We start from the raw sequence: 20239 nt of genomic DNA, 5'->3' as shown, positions 1-20239 counted from the left end.
AAAAACGCTGTCTTTTCCAGTGGGTGACATTTCCTATAACATTTCCACTTTCATAAATTGCTCTACTACATATGTTATATATAAGGCCTCTTGTACCATATGCTCGAAGGATTACATAGGCTGCACTTCCAGGCCTCTCAGAAAAAGGATATCCGAGCATACCCATATCCCACTCCCAACTCTTTCTTCGAATCCGCCGAAATATAAAAGATCTATTTCAGGTCTCACCAGACATTTTCTTGACCTTCACAACGGTGATTTTTCCACTATGAACATTGTAGGCATCGAGCAAGTCAAAAAACCTCTAAGAGGAGGCGATTGGTTTCGTGAACTTCTCTACACCGAGGCCAAATGGATATTACGGCTCGATACCCGGCATCCAAAGGGACTTAATTATCGTTCCGATCTACGCTATGTCATATGATTATTATATATATATATGAAATATAATCATGGTTTTTTTGTTTGTTTTTTTTGTTTTGTTTTGTTTTGTTTTGTTTTGTTTTTTTGTTTTTTTTTTTATTCTACCTCACCTCCAATATCAATGGTCATATGAACATTTTGTGTGATAGATATATACTGAGGAAACAATCAGAAGATATGAATATTAACACAAAAGGATAATATGAATTTATTGGAGAATTACTCATATCTCAGAGTAGGATATAAATCTCATTAATAATTCTCATAACCGAATTCCTGGATATCCTATGTTTTATAAGTTTCTTCCATCGTACACATGTGTACACACTGCACACATGTGTACATAGAGCTCATATAGCTACACATACAAAATATAGAAATAAAAATAAAGACTAAAATAAAAATATTATATTTTTTTTTTTTTTTTTTTCCATATGTCTATAATATATAAAATCCTATACTGGAGACGATATAATATCTAGTCCACATACATGTATTTCTATCTATCTTTTTCTTTGCCCTGCACCCACAGAGCACATGCATTTATATGCATGTGTACACATACCATCTATATAAGATATATCCACTTATTATAATATCTGCATGAACATCTTTTCATAGACCAATGAAATAATCTTTTTGTTTCCTTAGTGAAATAATTGCTATACGAAATATATGGGTGGGTGGAATGGTGCACATATACACATGTATGCTTGCATTGACCTTATTTTGAGGTCTTTTTGTAATCTAAGAATTGTTTTTCATGAATTCCCCAGTAGATATACATACGCATATGGGGTTAAGAGAATCCAATGATATACCAACCCTCTTACTAATTTGCATGTTTTCGGGTGGACTCCCTTCCTGTTTTCCATCTTGCTCTTGTATTTCATTGCTTCTTAAGGTGCTATATATATCTCTTGCCTCCCATCCTACATGGCTTATGATTAAGGACTGTTTTTACATTCCCCTTTTGTGTCCGAAACGCGTCAAGCCGCACGGCAAGTCGCATGGCGATTTTGGATGATTTGTGACCCTTTTCTTTATTTTTAAACTTTTCAAATAAAGCATGAAGATTTTTATTCATCCATATTGGTGCTGAGTTCCACTCATTTTCTATTACCGTTTACTCTGAAGCTGGACCTGCCTGTCCGCAGGACTACGTGCATCAACCGCAGACTGGAGGACCTTACATGGGTGAGCTGAATACTTTTTTTCTCTACTTTAACTAACAAAAGAACATCTCTTCGCTCACAGAAAATTATGTGTTAAGTTGTTGGTTACTTCTGCTAATGTTTAATTTTCAGTTTCAACCTGAAGTTGACATCGCCAGTGTTAAAAATATTTTTTCTTCTCTTCTTTTTTGTTAGTTTCGCGTTAACATTTGCTTATTTTTACTATTTGTTGTAACGCTGAGGCGAACAACTACTACTTTTTGAACAAATTTGTATTACATTTTAAAATTTTCTCTCAGTTTCTTTTCAAAGTGGGACCCGCGCTGTTCACTTGTCTCAGCTATTACAGTTTCACTTTCTAAGCTTTTCGATTAACTTGCCCAATTGAGGGTCGTTTTTTGGGTGGGATCTTAAAAAGCAGTCCTTAGTATTATGACCCTTAATAATCACCTCCCACTGATCAAAGATACAATAGATGAGGCTATGACGCAGAAAATGTGAGTCCTGAAGGATCTTAAAACTCAGTTATGGAAACTGCCTCAGAGTTAAAGTGTTCTAGTTGTCCACAGCAACCAACCAGAGATCTGCTTTCACTTTACCTCAGTAGTTTCAATGCTGAAAGCTGCACTTTTTGTTGCTATACGAAACCAGAACGATTTTACAGTCGCTATAATTACAGGACTTACCAGGTGGTTCCACCTAAGAGACTATATGGTTGCTGCCCCTTTTAAGAGCCATTCTTTGGTACCATGGCTTTGTTTCTTTAAAACCCTATGGGAAAAAACTGTGTCTGCTATAGGCAACCAAAATTATTTTACTGTGAGGCAATCTTTATAAGTAAGGCCCCAGTTACTTTTGCAATGGCTTTAGGCAACTAGAATAATCTTACTGTGAGGCAATTCTCATAAATGAGGCCCCAGTTACTTGTGCACTGGTTGTTGACACATGTTGCTATAGTTATAGACTTTAGAGCGAGTTATCAGGTTGCCCCACCTTAGCAACTATATGGTTGCTGGCCCTTTAAGAGTGATTATTTGGGTGCTGTTGCTTTAAATCTTTAAGGCACTTAGGTAAAAAAAAAACTGTAGCTTTGCATTCAACACACAGACACAAATTTTCTTCTTTTTTTTATAGAGCCTACATTAAGGTGGCCAAATCTCATAAAGTGACAAGATTTCGAGTTTTAATGTTCCCCGTATTTTAAGTCTGTGTTAAAGATGGGTCATGCAAAATTTCATTGCAATTGGCTAAAAACTGTGGTTTTGTATTCAACGGGCTCCACACACAGAGTTTTTTCATTATATACAGGTATATCTCAATAAATTGGAATATCATCAAAAAGTTGAATAATTTCAGTAATTCAATACAAAAAGGGAAACAGATATATTATATGGAGTCATTACACACAGATGGATCTATTTCAAGTGTTTATTTATGTTAATGTTGATGATTACGGCTTACAGTCAATGAAAACCCAAAAGTCATTATCTCAGAAAATTAGAATATCATCAGACCAACTGAAAAAATGATTTTACACTCAGAAATGTTGGGCTACTGTAAAGTCTGTACAGCAAATGCACTCAATACTTGGTCGGTACTCTTTTTCAATGCGGCGTGGCATGGAGGCGATCAGCCTGTGGCACTGCTGAGGTGTTATGGAAGCCCAGGTTGCTTTAATAGCAGCCTTCAGCTCATCTGCATTGTTGGGTCTGGGGGCCTTTCATCTTCCTCTTGACAGTAAACCATAGATTCTCTATGAGGTTTACGTTAGGTGAGTTTGCTGGCCAATCAAGCACAATGATACTGTAGTTATTAAACCAGGTATTGGCACTTTTAGCAGGGTGGACAGGTGCCAAGTCCTGCTGGAAAATTTAATTTCCATCTCCAAAAAGCTTGTCAGCAGAGGTAAGCATGGCTCGAACATTTCCTGGTAGATGGCTGTGCTGACTTTGGTCTTGATAAAACACAGTGGACCTACACTAGCAGATGACATGGCTCCCAAAACTATCACTGATTGTGGAAACTTCACACTAGACCTCAAGCAGCTTGGATTGTGTGCCTCTCCACTCTTCCTCCAGACTCTGGGACCTTGATTTCCAAATGAAATGCAAAATGTACTTTCATCCTAAAACAACACCTTGGACCACTGAGTAACAGTCCAGTTCTTTTTTCTTTGGCCCACGTAAGATGCTCCATGTGTGGCTTGATACATGGAATGTGACAGTTGTAGCCCATGTCCTTGATACATCTGTGTGTGGTGGCTCTGGAAGCACTGACTACAACAGCAGTCCACTCCTTGTGAATCTCTTCCAAATTTTTGAATGGCATTTTCTTAACAATCCTAACAATTCTATCAAACCTGTGGTTATTCCTGGTTGCTTGTGCACCTTTTTCTACCACACTTTTTCCTTCTACTTAACTTCTTGACATCTGTCAAGTCAGCAGTCTTTCCCATGATTGTGTAGTCTACTGAACCTGACTAAGGGACCATTTTAAACACTTAGGAAGTCTTTGCAGGTGTTTTGTGGTAATTATTCTAATTTTCTGAGATAATGACTTTTACGTTTTCATTGGCTTTAAGCCATAATAAGCAACATTAACAGAAATAAACACTTGAAATAGATCACTCTGGTTGTAATGACTCTATATAATATATGTGTTTCCCTACTTGTATTGAATTACTGAAATAAATTAACTTTTTGATGATATTCTAATTTATTGAGATGCACCTGTATATAAATTACAAACAAAGCAATAAAAAATTTGTGGGGGGGGGTTAAACGACAATTAAGACAGTTTTATTATTGAAACTATGATTTCGGGATTATAAATATAGGGCCTTAACACTTGAAGTCCCAGAGGGGTGTCATTTAACATTTCTGCCATTGGAACCCTATGGAGCTCGAAATTCCTGGGACTTCTATTAAAAGTATTCATACCACATGAACTTTTCACATATTTTCTCGTTACACCCACACATTTAAATGCATATTATTGGGATTTATGTGATATGTGATATACCAACACAAAATAGCAGGTACTTCTGAAGTGTAAGGAAAATTATACATGGTTTTTAGAATATTTTAGAAGATTTAAAAATATAAATCTGAAAATTGTGATGTGCATTAGTATTCAGCCCTCCTATTGCAAATCTTGTGGGGTATGTCTCTACCAGTTTTGCACAGCTGCGGGCGGGTAGTATCATGCTGTGTTTTCTAAAAAATATATTTTTCCATGTCGCAATTTGAATTAAAAATATAAAAACAGAGGTCTTGCAGTTTTCACACTGGCTACTACATTCTACTATGGCTTCCTTACATTCTTACTACCTGTTTTTTAAGGAAACAATATATATACATAGCTACAATGGTCAGACCTTATCCCTACGTTTTGTATTGAAGCATCTAACGAGCCCGTGCGAAGGTCAAAGGAGTGGGAGCAGGTTTAGGGTACCTTCACACTTAGCGATGCAGCAGCGATCCGACCAGCGATCTGACCTGGTCAGGATCGCTGCTGCATCGCTACATGGTCGCTGGTGAGCTGTCAAACAGGCAGATCTCACCAGCGACCAGTGACCAGCCCCCAGCCAGCAGCGACGTGCAAGCGACGCTGCGCTTGCACGGAGCCGCCGTCTGGAAGCTGCGGAGACTGGTAACTAAGGTAAACATCGGGTATGGTTACCCGATGTTTACATTAGTTACCAGCGCACACCGCTTAGCTGTGTGTGCAGGGAGCAGGGAGCCGCGCACACTGAGCCCTGGCTCCTTGCTCTCCTAGCTGCTGTACACATCGGGTTAATTAACCCGATGTGTACAGCAGCTACATGTGCAGAGAGCCGGAGCCGGCAGCACAGGCAGCGTGAGAGCTGCAGAGGCTGGTAACTAAGGTAAATATCGGGTAACCACCTTGGTTAACCGATGTTTATCTTGGTTACAAGCTTACCGCAGCTGTCAGACGCCGGCTCCTGCTCCCAGATCGCTGCTCATTGTCACACACAGCGAGATCGCTAATGAGGTCACTGCTGCGTCACAAAAAGCGTGACTCAGCAGCGATCTCGGCAGTGAACTCGCTGTGTGTGAAGCACCCCTTACTGTGACATCGCCTATTGTGAATGGTGAATTCCTTGTGATCAGCTCTGTATGGAGCATTACCTGTCATTGTCTTTAATGATTAAAAGCTTTGCTTAAAACTGTTCCTGCAAGGTTGAAAAATATGAATCTAAAAAAAACTCTGTGGCTGTTATGAAAATTTGCAAGATTTCTAATTTTATTTTTCTTTTGTTTGTTTTTTTAGTAAGGATTGTGATTTGAAAAAAATGGCAATTTAAAAAAAATATATATGTAACACGAAAACATCTCCGTCTCCTTCCTCAGGAAAAGATTGATAATATAATATGATAATATAATCAGAATATGATTTCTTTTCCTGAGGAAGGAGACGGAGATGTCTCTGAAACGCGTATAACTGTGAAATAAAGGAAATCTCTTTATCTACAGCATCTGTGGTTTTTAGCGCGGCATTTAAAACCGGTGTTCTATTTGATTTATATGATAACTAGAGTTGAGCACGGTTCGCGGCTCGAGGTTCTCCAGTTCTAAGCTCGAGTGATTTTGGGGGCTGTTCGAGATCGAACTAGAACTCGAGCTTTTTGCAAAAGCTCGATAGTTCTAGATACGTTCAAGAACGGTTCTAGCAGCAAAAAGCAGGGCTTTTTACAGCTACAGTGTGCAGGAGCCATCGCTGGCAGCCTGCCACAAGCTGGTAACCAAGATAAACATCGGGTATCCAACCAAAGCGCTTTGGTTAGTAACCCGATGTTTATCTTAGTTACGTGCAGGAAGCCCACACTTCCCCGCTCAGCTCGCTCCGCCCCCTCCTGCCCGCGGCATGTACACATACATACACACACACACACACACACACACACTCACACACACACACACACACACACACACCCCTCCCCCGCTCGGCTTACCTGCGGTGATGAAGTCCCGCCATCCCGACCTCAGCGCTGTCACTGTCCTCCATGGCCGCCGCTTGTCACATCACCTCTCGCTTCCGACTCCGACTCGAGACTGACTAGCGGTGACGTCACGGACCTCTCGCGATACTTGGTGTGAAGGCGCCGGTCATTGAACTCAGTGACAGGGGCTGTCAGTGTGCTGGAGATCAGCGCAGGTAATGTACCTCGCTGACAGCAGCACTTGTCATGCCCTGCAGTGACCTGGGCTGACCCATTGATGTTAGCTCAGGTCACTGCACTGCTCTCCCAGCCAATGGGGAACATCCTGCTCTTCATTGACTGGGACAGTGTGGATCGTCATGGCAACCCCTTGGATTACACCAGACCTGGATTTGTTTTTCATTCTAATAAATAAATAATAAATTCTAATAAATTGGTTAAAGAGGGAATGTTTTGGGGAGTGTTTTTTCAAATAAAAATGTGTTTGTCGTCTATTTTTTTTTATTACTGACTGGGTTGGTGATGTCGGGTATCTGATAGACGCCTGACCTCACCAACCCCAGGGCTTGATGCCAGGTGACATTACACATCTGGTATTAACCCCATATATTACCCCGTTTGCCACCGCACCAGGGCGTGGGATGAGCTGGGGCGAAGCACCAGGATTGGCGCATCTAATGGATGCGCCACTTCTGGGGCGGCTGCGGCCTGCTATTTTTAGGCTGGGGAGAGTCCAATAATCATGGACCTCCCTAGTCTGAGAATATCAGGCCCCAGCTGTCTGCTTTACCTTGGCTGGTGATCCAATTTTGGGGGACCCCTACGTGTTTTTTTTTTAAATTATTTATTTAATTTAAAATAAAAGCGTGGGGTGCCCTCAGTTTTGGATTACCAGCCAAGGTGAGGTTGCCAGCTGTGGTCTGCAGGCTGCAGCCGTCTGCTTTACCCTAGCTGGCTACAAAACTAGGGGGAACCCTACGTCATTTTTTTTTTCATTTTTTTCGCTAAATACAAAGCTAAGCACCCCTTAGTGCCACATAAAAGGCACCAAAGGGTGCTCCACTTTTTCTCCATTTTTTCTCCACTTTTTCTACATTTTTTCTCCACTTTTTCTACATTTTTTTTCTCCACTTTTTCTCCAGTTTTTCTCCACTTTTTCTCCACTTTTTCTCCATTTTTTTTCTCCACTTTTTCTCCACTTTTTCTCCACTTATTCTCCACTTTTTCTCCACTTATTCTCCACTTTTTCTCCACTTTTTCTCCACTTATTCTCCACTTTTCTCCACTTTTTCTCCACTTTTTCTCCACTTTTTCTCCATTTTTTTTCTCCACTTTTTCTCCACTTTTTCTCCACTTATTCTCCACTTTTTCGCCACTTTTTCTCCATTTTTTCTCCACTTTTTCTCCACTTTTTCTCCACTTATTCTCCACTTATTCTCCACTTTTTCTCCACTTTTTCTCCATTTTTTTCTCCACTTTTTCTCCACTTTTTCTCCACTTTTTCTCCACTTATTCTCCACTTATTCTCCACTTTTTCTCCACTTTTTCTCCATTTATTTATCTACTTTTTCTCCACTTTTTCTCCACTTTTTCTCCACTTTTTCTCCACTTATTCTCCACTTTTTCTCCACTTTTTTCCCATTTTTTTCTCCACTTTTTCTCCATTTTTTTCTCCACTTTTTCCCCACTTTTTTCCATTTTTTTCTCCACTTTTTCTCCATTTTTTTTCTACATTTTTTTCTCCACTTTTTCTCCACTTTTTCTCCACTTTTTCTCCACTTTTTCTCCACTTTTTCTCCATTTTTTTATCCACTTTTTCTCCACTTTTTCTCCACTTTTTCTCCACTTTTTATCCATTTATTTATCTACTTTTTCTCCACTTTTTCTCCACTTTTTCTCCACTTTTTCTCCACTTATTCTCCACTTTTTCTCCACTTTTTTCCCATTTTTTTCTCCACTTTTTCTCCATTTTTTTCTCCACTTTTTCCCCACTTTTTTTCCATTTTTTTCTCCACTTTTTCTCCATTTTTTTCTACATTTTTTCTCCACTTTTTCTCCACTTTTTCTCCACTTTTTCTCCACTTTTTCTCCATTTTTTTCTCCACTTTTTCTCCACTTTTTTTCCATTTTTTTCTCCACTTTTTTCCATTTTTTTCTCCACTTTTTCTCCATTTTTTTCTCCACTTTTTCTCCACTTTTTCTCCACTTTTTCTCCACTTTTTCTCCATTTTTTCTCCACTTTTTCTCCACTTTTTCTCCACTTTTTCGCCACTTTTTTTCCATTTTTTTCTCCACTTTTTCTCCACTTTTTTCCATTTTTTTCTCCACTTTTTCTCCACTTTTTCTCCATTTTTTTTCTCCACTTTTTCTCCATTTTTTTTCTCCACTTTTTCTCCACTTTTTCCTCACTTTTTCTCCACTTATGGAAAAAAGTGGAGAAAAAGTGGAGAAAAAGTGGAGAATAAGTAGAGAAAAAGTGGAGAAAAAGTGGAGAAAAAGTGGAGAAAAAAATGGAAAAAAAGTGGAGAATTTTTTTCTCCACTTTTTCTCCACTTATTCTCCACTTTTCTCCACTTTTTCTCCACTTTTTCTCCACTTTTTCTCCACTTTTTCTCCATTTTTTTTCTCCACTTTTTCTCCACTTTTTCTCCACTTATTCTCCACTTTTTCTCCATTTTTTTCTCCACTTTTTCTCCACTTTTTCTCCACTTTTTCACCACTTATTCTCCACTTTTTCTCCACTTTTTCTCCATTTTCTTCTCCACTTTTTCTCCACTTTTTCTCCACTTTTTCTCCACTTTTTCTCCACTTCTTCTCCACTTTTTCTCCATTTTTTTCTCCACTTTTTCTCCACTTTTTCTCCACTTTTTCTCCACTTTTTCTCCATTTTTTTTCTCCACTTTTTCTCCACTTTTTCTCCACTTTGTCTCCACTTTTTTCCTCCACTTTTTCTCCACTTTTTCTCCACTTTTTCTTCACTTTTTTTCCATTTTTTTCTCCACTTTTTCTCCATTTTTTTCTCCACTTTTTTTCCATTTTTTTTCTCCACTTTTTCTCCATTTTTTTCTCCACTTTTTCTCCACTTTTTTTCAATTTTTTTCTCCACTTTTTCTCCATTTTTTCTCCACTTTTTCTCCATTTTTTTCTCCACTTTTTCTCCACTTTTTCTCCACTTTTTCTCCACTTTTTTTTCCATTTTTTTCTCCACTTTTCTCCATTTTTTTCTCCACTTTTTCTCCACTTTTTTTCCATTTTTTTCTCCACTTTTTCTCCATTTTTTTCTCCACTTTTTTCCACTTATTCTCCACTTTTTCTCCACTTTTTCTCCACTTTTTTTCCATTTTTTTCTCCACTTTTTCTCCATTTTTTCTCCACTTTTTCTCCACTTTTTCTCCACTTTTTCTCCATTTTTTTTCTCCACTTTTTCTCCACTTTTTCTCCACTTTGTCTCCACTTTTTTTCCTCCACTTTTTCTCCACTTTTTCTCCACTTTTTCTCCACTTTTTTCCATTTTTTTCTCCACTTTTTCTCCACTTTTTCTCCACTTTTTCTCCACTTTTTCTCCATTGTTTTCTCCACTTTTTCTCCACTTTTTCTCCACTTTTTTTCCATTTTTTTTCTCCACTTTTTCTCCACTTTTTCTCCACTTTTTCTCCACTTTTTTTCCATTTTTTTCTCCACTTTTTCTCCACTTTTTCTCCATTTTTTTTCTCCACTTTTTCTCCATTTTTTTTCTCCACTTTTTCTCCACTTTTTCCCCACTTTTTCTCCACTTATGGAAAAAAGTGGAGAATAAGTGGAGAAAAAGTGGATAATAAGTGGAGAAAAAGTGGAGAAAAAGTGGAGAAAAAGTGGAGAAAAAAATGGAAAAAAAGTGGAGAATTTTTTTCTCCACTTTTTCTCCACTTTTTCTCCACTTTTTCTCCATTTTTTCTCCACTTTTTTTACATTTTTTTCTCCACTTTTTCTCCACTTTTTCTACATTTTTTTCTCCACTTATTCTCTACTTTTTCTCCACTTTTTCTCCACTTTTTCTCCACTTTTTTCTCCACTTTTTCTCCACTTATTCTCCACTTTTTCTCCACTTTTTCTCCATTTTTTTTCTCCACTTTTTCTCCATTTTTTTTCTCCAATTTTTCTCCACTTTTTCCCCACTTTTTCTCCACTTATGGAAAAAAGTGGAGAATAAGTGGAGAATAAGTGGAGAAAAAGTGGAGAAAAAGTGGAGAAAAAGTGGAGGAAAAAGTGGAGAAAAACTGGAAAAAAAGTGGAGAAAAAGTGGAGAAAAAGTGGAGAATAAGTGGAGAAAAAGTGGAGAAAAAGTGGAGAAAAAAATGGAAAAAAAGTGGAGAATTTTTTTCTCCACTTTTTCTCCACTTATTCTCCACTTTTCTCCACTTTTTCTCCACTTTTTCTCCACTTTTTCTCCATTTTTTTTCTCCACTTTTTTCCATTTTTTTCTCCACTTTTTCTCCATTTTTTTCTCCACTTTTTCTCCACTTTTTTTCCATTTTTTCTCCACTTTTTCTCCACTTTTTCTTCACTTTTTTCCATTTTTTTCTCCACTTTTTCTCCATTTTTTTCTCCACTTTTTCTCCACTTTTTCTCCACTTTTTCTCCACTTTTTCTCCATTTTTTTCCATTTTTTTCTCCACTTTTTCTCCACTTTTTCTCCACTTTTTCTCCATTTTTTTTCTCCACTTTTTCTCCATTTTTTTTCTCCACTTGTTCTCCACTTTTTCCCCACTTTTTCTCCACTTATGGAAAAAAGTGGAGAACAAGTGGAGAAAAAGTGGAGAATAAGTGGAGAAAAAGTGGAGAAAAAGTGGAGAAAAAGTGGAGAAAAAGTGGAGAAAAAAATGGAAAAAAAGTGGAGAATTTTTTTCTCCACTTTTTCTCCACTTTTTCTCCATTTTTTCTCCACTTTTTTTACATTTTTTTCTCCACTTTTTCTCCACTTTTTCTACATTTTTTTCTCCACTTTTTCTCCACTTTTTCTACATTTTTTTCTCCACTTTTTCTCCACTTTTTCTCCACTTTTTCTCCACTTATTCTCCACTTATTCTCCACTTTTTCTCCACTTTTTCTCCACTTTTTCTCCACTTTTTTCTCCACTTTTTCTCCACTTTTTTTCCATTTTTTTCTCCACTTTTTCTCCATTTTTTCTCCACTTTTTCTCCACTTTTTTTCCATTTTTTCTCCACTTTTTCTCCACTTTTTCTCCACTTTTTTCCATTTTTTTCTCCACTTTTTCTCCATTTTTTTCTCCACTTTTTCTCCACTTTTTCTCCACTTTTTCTCCACTTTTTCTCCATTTTTTTCTCCACTTTTTCTCCACCTTTTCGCCACTTTTTTTTCCATTTTTTTCTCCACTTTTTCTCCACTTTTTCTCCACTTTTTCTCCAATTTTTCTCCACTTTTTCCCCACTTTTTCTCCACTTATGGAAAAAAGTGGAGAATAAGTGGAGAATAAGTGGAGAAAAAGTGCAGAAAAAGTGGAGAAAAAGTGGAGAAAAAGTGGAGGAAAAAGTGGAGAAAAACTGGAAAAAAAAGTGGAGAAAAAGTGGAGAAAAAGTGGTGAAAAAGTGGAGAATAAGTGGAGAAAAAGTGGAGAAAAAAATGGAAAAAAAGTGGAGAATTTTTTTCTCCACTTTTTCTCCACTTATTCTCCACTTTTCTCCACTTTTTCTCCACTTTTTCTCCACTTTTTCTCCATTTTTTTTCTCCACTTTTTTTCCATTTTTTTCTCCACTTTTTCTCCATTTTTTTCTCCACTTTTTTTCCACTTTTTCTCCACTTTTTCTCCATTTTTTCCATTTTTTTCTCCACTTTTTCTCCACTTTTTCTCCACTTTTTCTCCACTTTTTCTCCACTTATTCTCCATTTTTTTCTCCACTTTTTCTCCACTTTTTCTCCACTTTTTCTCCACTTTTTTTCCATTTTTTTCTCCACTTTTTCTCCACTTATTCTCTACTTTTTCTCCACTTTTTCTCCACTTTTTCTCCACTTTTTTCTCCACTTTTTCTCCACTTATTCTCCACTTTTTCTCCACTTTTTCTCCATTTTTTCTCCACTTTTTCTCCATTTTTTCTCCACTTTTTCTCCACTTTTTTTCCATTTTTTCTCCACTTTTTCTCCACTTTTTCTCCACTTTTTTCCATTTTTTTCTCCACTTTTTCTCCATTTTTTTCTCCACTTTTTCTCCACTTTTTCTCCACTTTTTCTCCATTTTTTTCTCCACTTTTTCTCCACTTTTTCGCCACTTTTTTTTCCATTTTTTTCTCCACTTTTTCTCCACTTTTTCTCCACTTTTTCTCCAATTTTTCTCCACTTTTTCCCCACTTTTTCTCCACTTATGGAAAAAAGTGGAGAATAAGTGGAGAATAAGTGGAGAAAAAGTGCAGAAAAAGTGGAGAAAAAGTGGAGAAAAAGTGGAGGAAAAAGTGGAGAAAAACTGGAAAAAAAAGTGGAGAAAAAGTGGAGAAAAAGTGGTGAAAAAGTGGAGAATAAGTGGAGAAAAAGTGGAGAAAAAAATGGAAAAAAAGTGGAGAATTTTTTTCTCCACTTTTTCTCCACTTATTCTCCACTTTTCTCCACTTTTTCTCCACTTTTTCTCCACTTTTTCTCCATTTTTTTTCTCCACTTTTTTTCCATTTTTTTCTCCACTTTTTCTCCATTTTTTTCTCCACTTTTTCTCCACTTTTTTTCCATTTTTTCTCCACTTTTTCTCCACTTTTTCTCCACTTTTTTCCATTTTTTTCTCCACTTTTTCTCCATTTTTTTCTCCACTTTTTCTCCACTTTTTCTCCACTTTTTCTCCATTTTTTCCATTTTTTTCTCCACTTTTTCTCCACTTTTTCTCCACTTTTTCTCCACTTTTTCTCCACTTATTCTCCATTTTTTTCTCCACTTTTTCTCCACTTTTTCTCCACTTTTTCTCCACTTTTTTTCCATTTTTTTCTCCACTTTTTCTCCACTTATTCTCTACTTTTTCTCCACTTTTTCTCCACTTTTTCTCCACTTTTTTCTCCACTTTTTCTCCACTTATTCTCCACTTTTTCTCCACTTTTTCTCCATTTTTTCTCCACTTTTTCTCCACTTTTTCTCCACTTTTTCTCCATTCTTTTTCTATGGTCGGTCTACCCATTAGCTCTGCCATGCACACTGTAGCTCTACACCTACTGCATATGTTACTTTATGATTGACATCTCTTTCGTACCAGAGCTAAGTCTACTCTGACCCCATATTTGCCATTACTATATTGTCCTTGTACTGTATTATGACATTTGTATCATGTGTTTCATTTCTTGCTGTGTTGCAATTTTTTTGCTGCATCCCAATTGTACCTCTACATTGTTCGAGTTTATGTTATTGTTCTCTCACTCTTATGTGATACTGATTATTGTCATTTTTCATAATTACATGCAGATAAGTCCAATCTGACGAAGGCTCAGGCTGAAACGTCATTTGTAACTTGTTTTGGACAAAAACATATATGCTTATGAAAATTTTTTTTTTCTTAATACGGACCAATAAAGAGTGATTTTGCATTACTATCCGTTGTGACTTACTGACTTAGTCTGGGAGATTTAGAGTGCCGAGGTTACTCACTAATTTTATCTATTATTACCTCTGAGCACCTATATACCAGTGAGCAGAGCTTCCTCTACAGTAGTTCTCCTGATTAGGCATGCCCTTACCTCATGAGCAGGGCATTGCAGCTTTGGTAGCAACCATTACGACATGGACTCTGCTGCTGTGGACCCGAGAAGAGTGAGTGCAGATTCATTGCACCCACACTCCTCACATGAAGGGTCCGCACTCCTAGAAAATGGGGGATACGTTCCCTGAGTGTCTCCCCCCCATATTCTAGACGGTCCAGAGTCGTCGTGGGACCCCTTTCTTTTTTTTCTTACAATAAATTGGTGAAAGAGGAAATGTTTTGGGGACTGTTTTTTCAAATAAATTTCTTTGGCGATTTTTTTTTTTTGTTAGTACTGACAGTTTATGATGTTGAGTATCTAATAGACGCCATGACATCACAAACTGCTGGGCTTGATCTCAGGTTACTTTACAGCTAGTATCAACCCGATTTATTACCCCGTTTGCCACTGCACCAGGGCACGGGATGAGCTGGGGTGAAGCGCCAGGATTGGCGCATCTAGTGGATGCGCCACGTCTCGGGGGGCCTGCAGCCTGCTATTTTTAGGCTGTGAAGGCCCAATAACTATGGACCTTCCCACCCTGACAATACCAGACCACAGCTGTCCGCTTTACCTTGGCTGGTGATCCAATTTGGGGGGGACCCTACTTTTATTGTGTAATTATTAATATTTATACAATAATTATAAAAAAGAGCCTGAGGGGACCTCCACATTGGATCCCCAACCACGGTAAAGCTGCCAGCTGTGGTTTTCAGGCTACAGCCGTCTGCTTTACCCTAGCTGGCTATCAAAAATGGGGGGACCCAACGTCATTTTTTTTTTTAACTATTTTTTAAATAGAAAAAAATAATGGGCTTCCCTGTATCTTGATTGCCAACCAAGGTAACGGCAGGCAGATGGGGGTGGCAACCCATAGCTGTCTGCTTTATCTGCGCTGAGAATCAAAAATACCGCGGAGCGCTACGTCATTTTTTTAAAGATTTATTTTTACAGCACTGTGATGTCCAGCAATTAAAATACAGGGAAGCCCATTTTATTTTTAGTTATTTAAATAAATAATTAAAAAAATATATATGGGCTCCCGCTGCATTTTTTGTATTGCTAGCTAAGGGTAATCCAAGCAGCTACTGGCTGCTAACCCCCACTGCTTGGTGTTACCTTCACTGGCAATGGAAAATCCAGGGAAGCATTTTTTATTTTTTTTGCCAAAAAACTACAAAAAAAGGACGTGAGCTTCGCCATATTTTTGTATGCTAGCCAGGTATAGCAGGCAGGTGCTGGAAGAGTTGGATACAGCGCCAGAAGATGGCGCTTCTATGAAAATGCCATTTTCTGAGGCGGCTGAAGACTGCAATTCGCAGCAGTGGGGCCCAGAAAGTTCAGGCCAACCTGTGCTGCGGATTCCAATCCCCAGCTGCCTAGTTGTACCTGGCTGGACACAAAAATTGGGCGAAGCCTACGTCATTTGTTTTCTAATTATTTCATGAAATTCATGAAATAATAAAAAAAGGGCTTCCCTTTATTTTTGGTTCCCAGCCGGGTACAAATAGGCAACTGGGGGTTGGGGGCAGCCGTACCTGCCTGCTGTACCTGGCTAGCATACAAAAATATGGCGAAGCTCACATAATTTTTTCAGGGGGCAATAAACTTCTGCATACAGTCCTGGATGGAGTATGCTGAGCCTTGTAGTTCTGCAGCTGCTGTCTATCTGTATGGAGAAGAGCAGACAGCAGCTGCAGAACTACAAGGCTCAGCATACTCCATCCAGGACTGTATGCAGAATTTTTTTGCCCACCAAAAAAATGACGTGGGCTTCGCCATATTTTTGTATGCTAGCCAGGTACAGCAGGCAGCCACGGGCTGCCTCCAACCCCCAGTTGCCTATTTGTACCCGGCTGGGAACCAAAAATATAGGGAAGTCCGTTTTTTTTAATTATTTCACTTATTTCATGAAATAATTAAAAAACAAATGACGTGGGCTTCGCCCCATTTTTGTGTCCAGCCGGGTACAACTAGGCAGCTGGGGATTGGAATCCTCAGCACAGGTTAGCCCGAGGTTTCTGGGCGCCTCTGCTGCGGATTTCAGTCCGCAGCCGTCCCAGAAAATGGCGCTTTCATAGAAGCGCCATCATCTGGCGCTGTATCCAACTCTTCCAACAGCCGGGAGCCGGGTGGCTTGTTGGGTAATCATGAGTTAATACTGGCTTTGTTTTACTAGCCAGTATTAAGCCAGAGATTCTTAATGTCAGGCACGTTTGACCCGGCCATTAAGAATCTCCAATAAGGGGTTAAAAAAAACACCACACAGAGAAAAAATACTTTAATAGAAATAAATACACAGACACATTAGAGACTCCATCTTTATTACCCCCTGTCAGCCCTCCACGATCCTGCTCTTCTGTCTTCTTTCTTTCTAGTGTAGTAGTAGTGACGATTGTAGTGAGGATGAGGTGCACCAGCCCATCATGGGCTGGGGAACCTCATCCTCAGTACAATCCTCACTACAATCGGGAAGCAGCGTGCAGCCTTCACTCCGTGAGTGATCAGTGCTGGCTGTCAGCGGTAACAGCGGTAACGCTGACAGACGCGTTACCATAGCAACGGTGCTCTCGGAGCCGCGGTTAGCGGTGACGTCACCGCTAACTGCGTTGCTATGGCAACGGTGATCTCCGTTAATGACCGGCTGTGTCAGCCGGTCCCTAACGGAACGGGGAGTCGACCGTGTGCTAGAGCATGTCGCCGGTACACGGCGATACACATATGTGCACCGTGTACCGGAGAGATGCACTCGCAGGTCCTACATGACGTGTCATAGTCATGTGACCAGTCTGTAGCCAATGAGATAATAGCCACGTGACTGGTCACATGGCTATTTTGACGTCACGATAGGTCCTGCATCTCTGCTGGCAGTGCAGGTCACCGGGAGGATTCAGCGATCATCGGATGGAATAGCGGCAGGAGACAGAGTGCAGAAGGGATCGCGAGGACCGGTAAGTGTTATGGCAATGTTTATTAACTGTTTGTGTACATTTATAATGCATTTTTATGTGTTTGTGATTGCCTCCCATTATAGCCTATACGTTCGAGTTCGGTTCGTCGAACGTTCGACGAACCGAACTCGAACGGGACCCCCGTTCGGCGAGCCGACCTCGAGCCGAACCGGGACCGGTTCGCTCATCTCTAATGATAACCTGCTTTCCGGGGCCGCTGCTAAACCACATAAAACCACTCACATGAGATCATAGGGGGTTGTGACTGGCACAACCCTACCAGATGAGTGTATCTCTTTCCGTTCTTTCTCTCTACCCTCATACCGAGTAAGACCCTATTGCGCTTTTCCCCCCTACAGCTTTACAAGATCCAATGACTGCATTGGTGAGGGCATGCATAATGTTATGATATACATGCTGGTGTAAGGTGGAAATGGACAAACAGAGCGGGCTAAGGGAATGAATACCAAGGAATGGCCACTGCCATGAAGTTGCAGAAAGCCTGAATAACATTTTTTCCAGATCAAGCAGTCTAGAAATGGGCCGATTAATGTTTGCTCCTCTGGGTGGGTGGCTGGATATTTGTGTTTGTGTGACGCCCCTGGACTATTCAGGTCGTCACAGGGTACTGCACGCTCTTTCTCTTTAGTGTGGTATTCTAATCCCTCATGGCTCTGGGTCCCCATCTTGCAGTGCTGCCTCCATCAGCAAATCAAATCCTATATACACCCTGCACCACACCGACCAGACACACCAGTGGGCAGCTTAAGCAGAATAGGGTCGCCCACCTAGGGGTCAGGAAGGGGAGGTGAGGAGTGAAGAGTAGTTCAAAGTGGAGTAGTAAGGTGGAGGAGGCTGGAAGTAGTGGCTCCCAGTAGAAACTGACTAGGTTGCAGATGGTAGTCTTGACCTAGAGGAGTCGGACCCCCAGTCGCAGGGGATTGAGGTTAGGTGCCTGGACCTGTCAAAGAAGACGGTCAGCAGTCTGGTCCTATCACCGGTCTGGGACTGAAGCCACAAGGGGTACACGAACCCTAGGTCGGGGAGAAGCTTCAGGCAACCCGGCAATTAACCTGTGGAGAGCAGAGCCTTTATGGACTGTTCCCACTAGCTCCAGAATCAGTGCACTAGCGCAACGAGGGGGATAGGGCCTTACATACAAGCAGCCCACTAAAATCCCAAGCGTGAGCTCTGAGAGCAGGCTCCCACACTTAGCCACAGTGGGGAGCGGGGCCCAGCAAGATCCAGACTACTGGGCCACTTCGGTGAATTTAAACTTTGTGCCAGGAGGCAGGTCATGGATCACTAGGCAGCACTGCAGGGGACGGGACCCGGATGAGCTCCCCTTTGAGAGGCAGCGGCACCCAGAGACTTGGTTTACCCGATTGTCAGCGTCTGCTTATTTGCTGAGTGAGTACCTGAGTGATTTCCCCTTCACGGCGCACAGTAGCACCATCCAGAGTCTCGGGGCCTACCCCTACCCGTGAAGGGTAACGACACCTGGCTGCCCCACTCCATCACCCTGGGTACTCCCAACGGCAGTGGCGGTACTCCCAGTTACCGCACACCACGTGTGGCGTCACGAACTATAAGTCCCCTGTAAATATCCCCCTTTTACTTTAGAGTGTGGCCCCTAAGCTCCTGAGTCCGGAGACCCTCGAGCCACGAACGGACACTATCCCGGATCCGAGAGGTTCGATCCGCTGCTGGGGCGGCATATTTGCATTCCAATGTCTGGGCAAGTGACAGCTGAATGCTGGCCTCGGACAAAAAATAGGACAATATTGCTGATGGTGCTTGAGAATGTGCAATCACAGGTAGAGGACATGATGCAGCTGTGCCTGCATCCTGCACAGAGGATTGGCAAGCACAAAGCACAGGGGAAGAGGTAGTAGTGACACCCGCAGACACTGATTGTGAGCTTAAGCGTTTGGCCCACCTGTGCACCCATCGGGCGCTTTAATGACATGTGCCTGAGCATGCTGGTGGTAGTCAGGCTGATATGTATGAGAGAGGGCTGCCTGATTGCCCTCCAAAATGTATAAGTGAGGTCCGTCTAATGGCCCTTAATATATGAGTGAGGGCCACCTGATGTCTCTCTAAAACATTGAGAGCAAGGGCCGCATGATTACGCTGTTGATATGGTATAGGATGAGGTCAAGAAAAAGAAGAAACCATCAACCATCTACCCTTTTTGTGCGTGGGAAGGGGTGCATGAGAATACACTAGGAAAAAAGGAACATTTGGCTTAATATTCTTGCTATCTGGTGGAGCTGAAAAGTCTGGGCCAATCCAGGCATTATTAATTTTGAGTACAGTCGGTTTGTCAGCATTTTTAATTGACAAGTGGATGCTCCTATCAGTTATTATGACCCCAGGGGCACTAAAAACTCAGGGAATCAAGTTAAGATTTGGCTCAACTCCATGGATGATCCAAATTATGAGTGAAGGCCATATGTTGAAAATTTGGACAGAGAGACATCGTTCTGCTGCTGTCGTCTGGTAACCTGGCTGTTAAGGCTTTGTTCACATGTTGTATCTTTGCTGCTTTTTTTGCTTTTTACAGTACCAGGAAAAAGTGAGATTTCATAATATCTAATGCACATGATTGTTTTATTTTTTCCTGACTGAAATGGAAAACTGCTGCATTTTTAAAATATACTACGGTACTTGTGAACATAGCCTAAGCCTTTTTTGTCTTTAATTATTTTGAAATATACAGTCATGGCCAAAGGTTTTGAAAGTGCTAAAAATATTAATTTTTACAAAGTCTACTGCTTAAGTTTTTCTAATGGCAATTTGCATATACAGTGGTACCTTGCTTAACGAGAACAATCCGTTCTGGGACTGTGCTTGTTAATCAAGGTACTCGTTCAGCAGAGCAAGATTTCCCACAGGAAATCATTGCAATGCTGACGATTAGTTCCACAACTTCTAAAATGTCTCATCCTGGTCCCCTATTCTATCATTCCACACATGCACAAACACATACAAACACATACAAACACACACAAATACACACAA

This window comes from Anomaloglossus baeobatrachus, chromosome 1 (assembly GCF_048569485.1).
Source record: "Anomaloglossus baeobatrachus isolate aAnoBae1 chromosome 1, aAnoBae1.hap1, whole genome shotgun sequence".
Lineage (NCBI taxonomy): Eukaryota > Metazoa > Chordata > Amphibia > Anura > Aromobatidae > Anomaloglossus > Anomaloglossus baeobatrachus.
Note: the sequence above shows the minus strand (reverse complement) of the source record.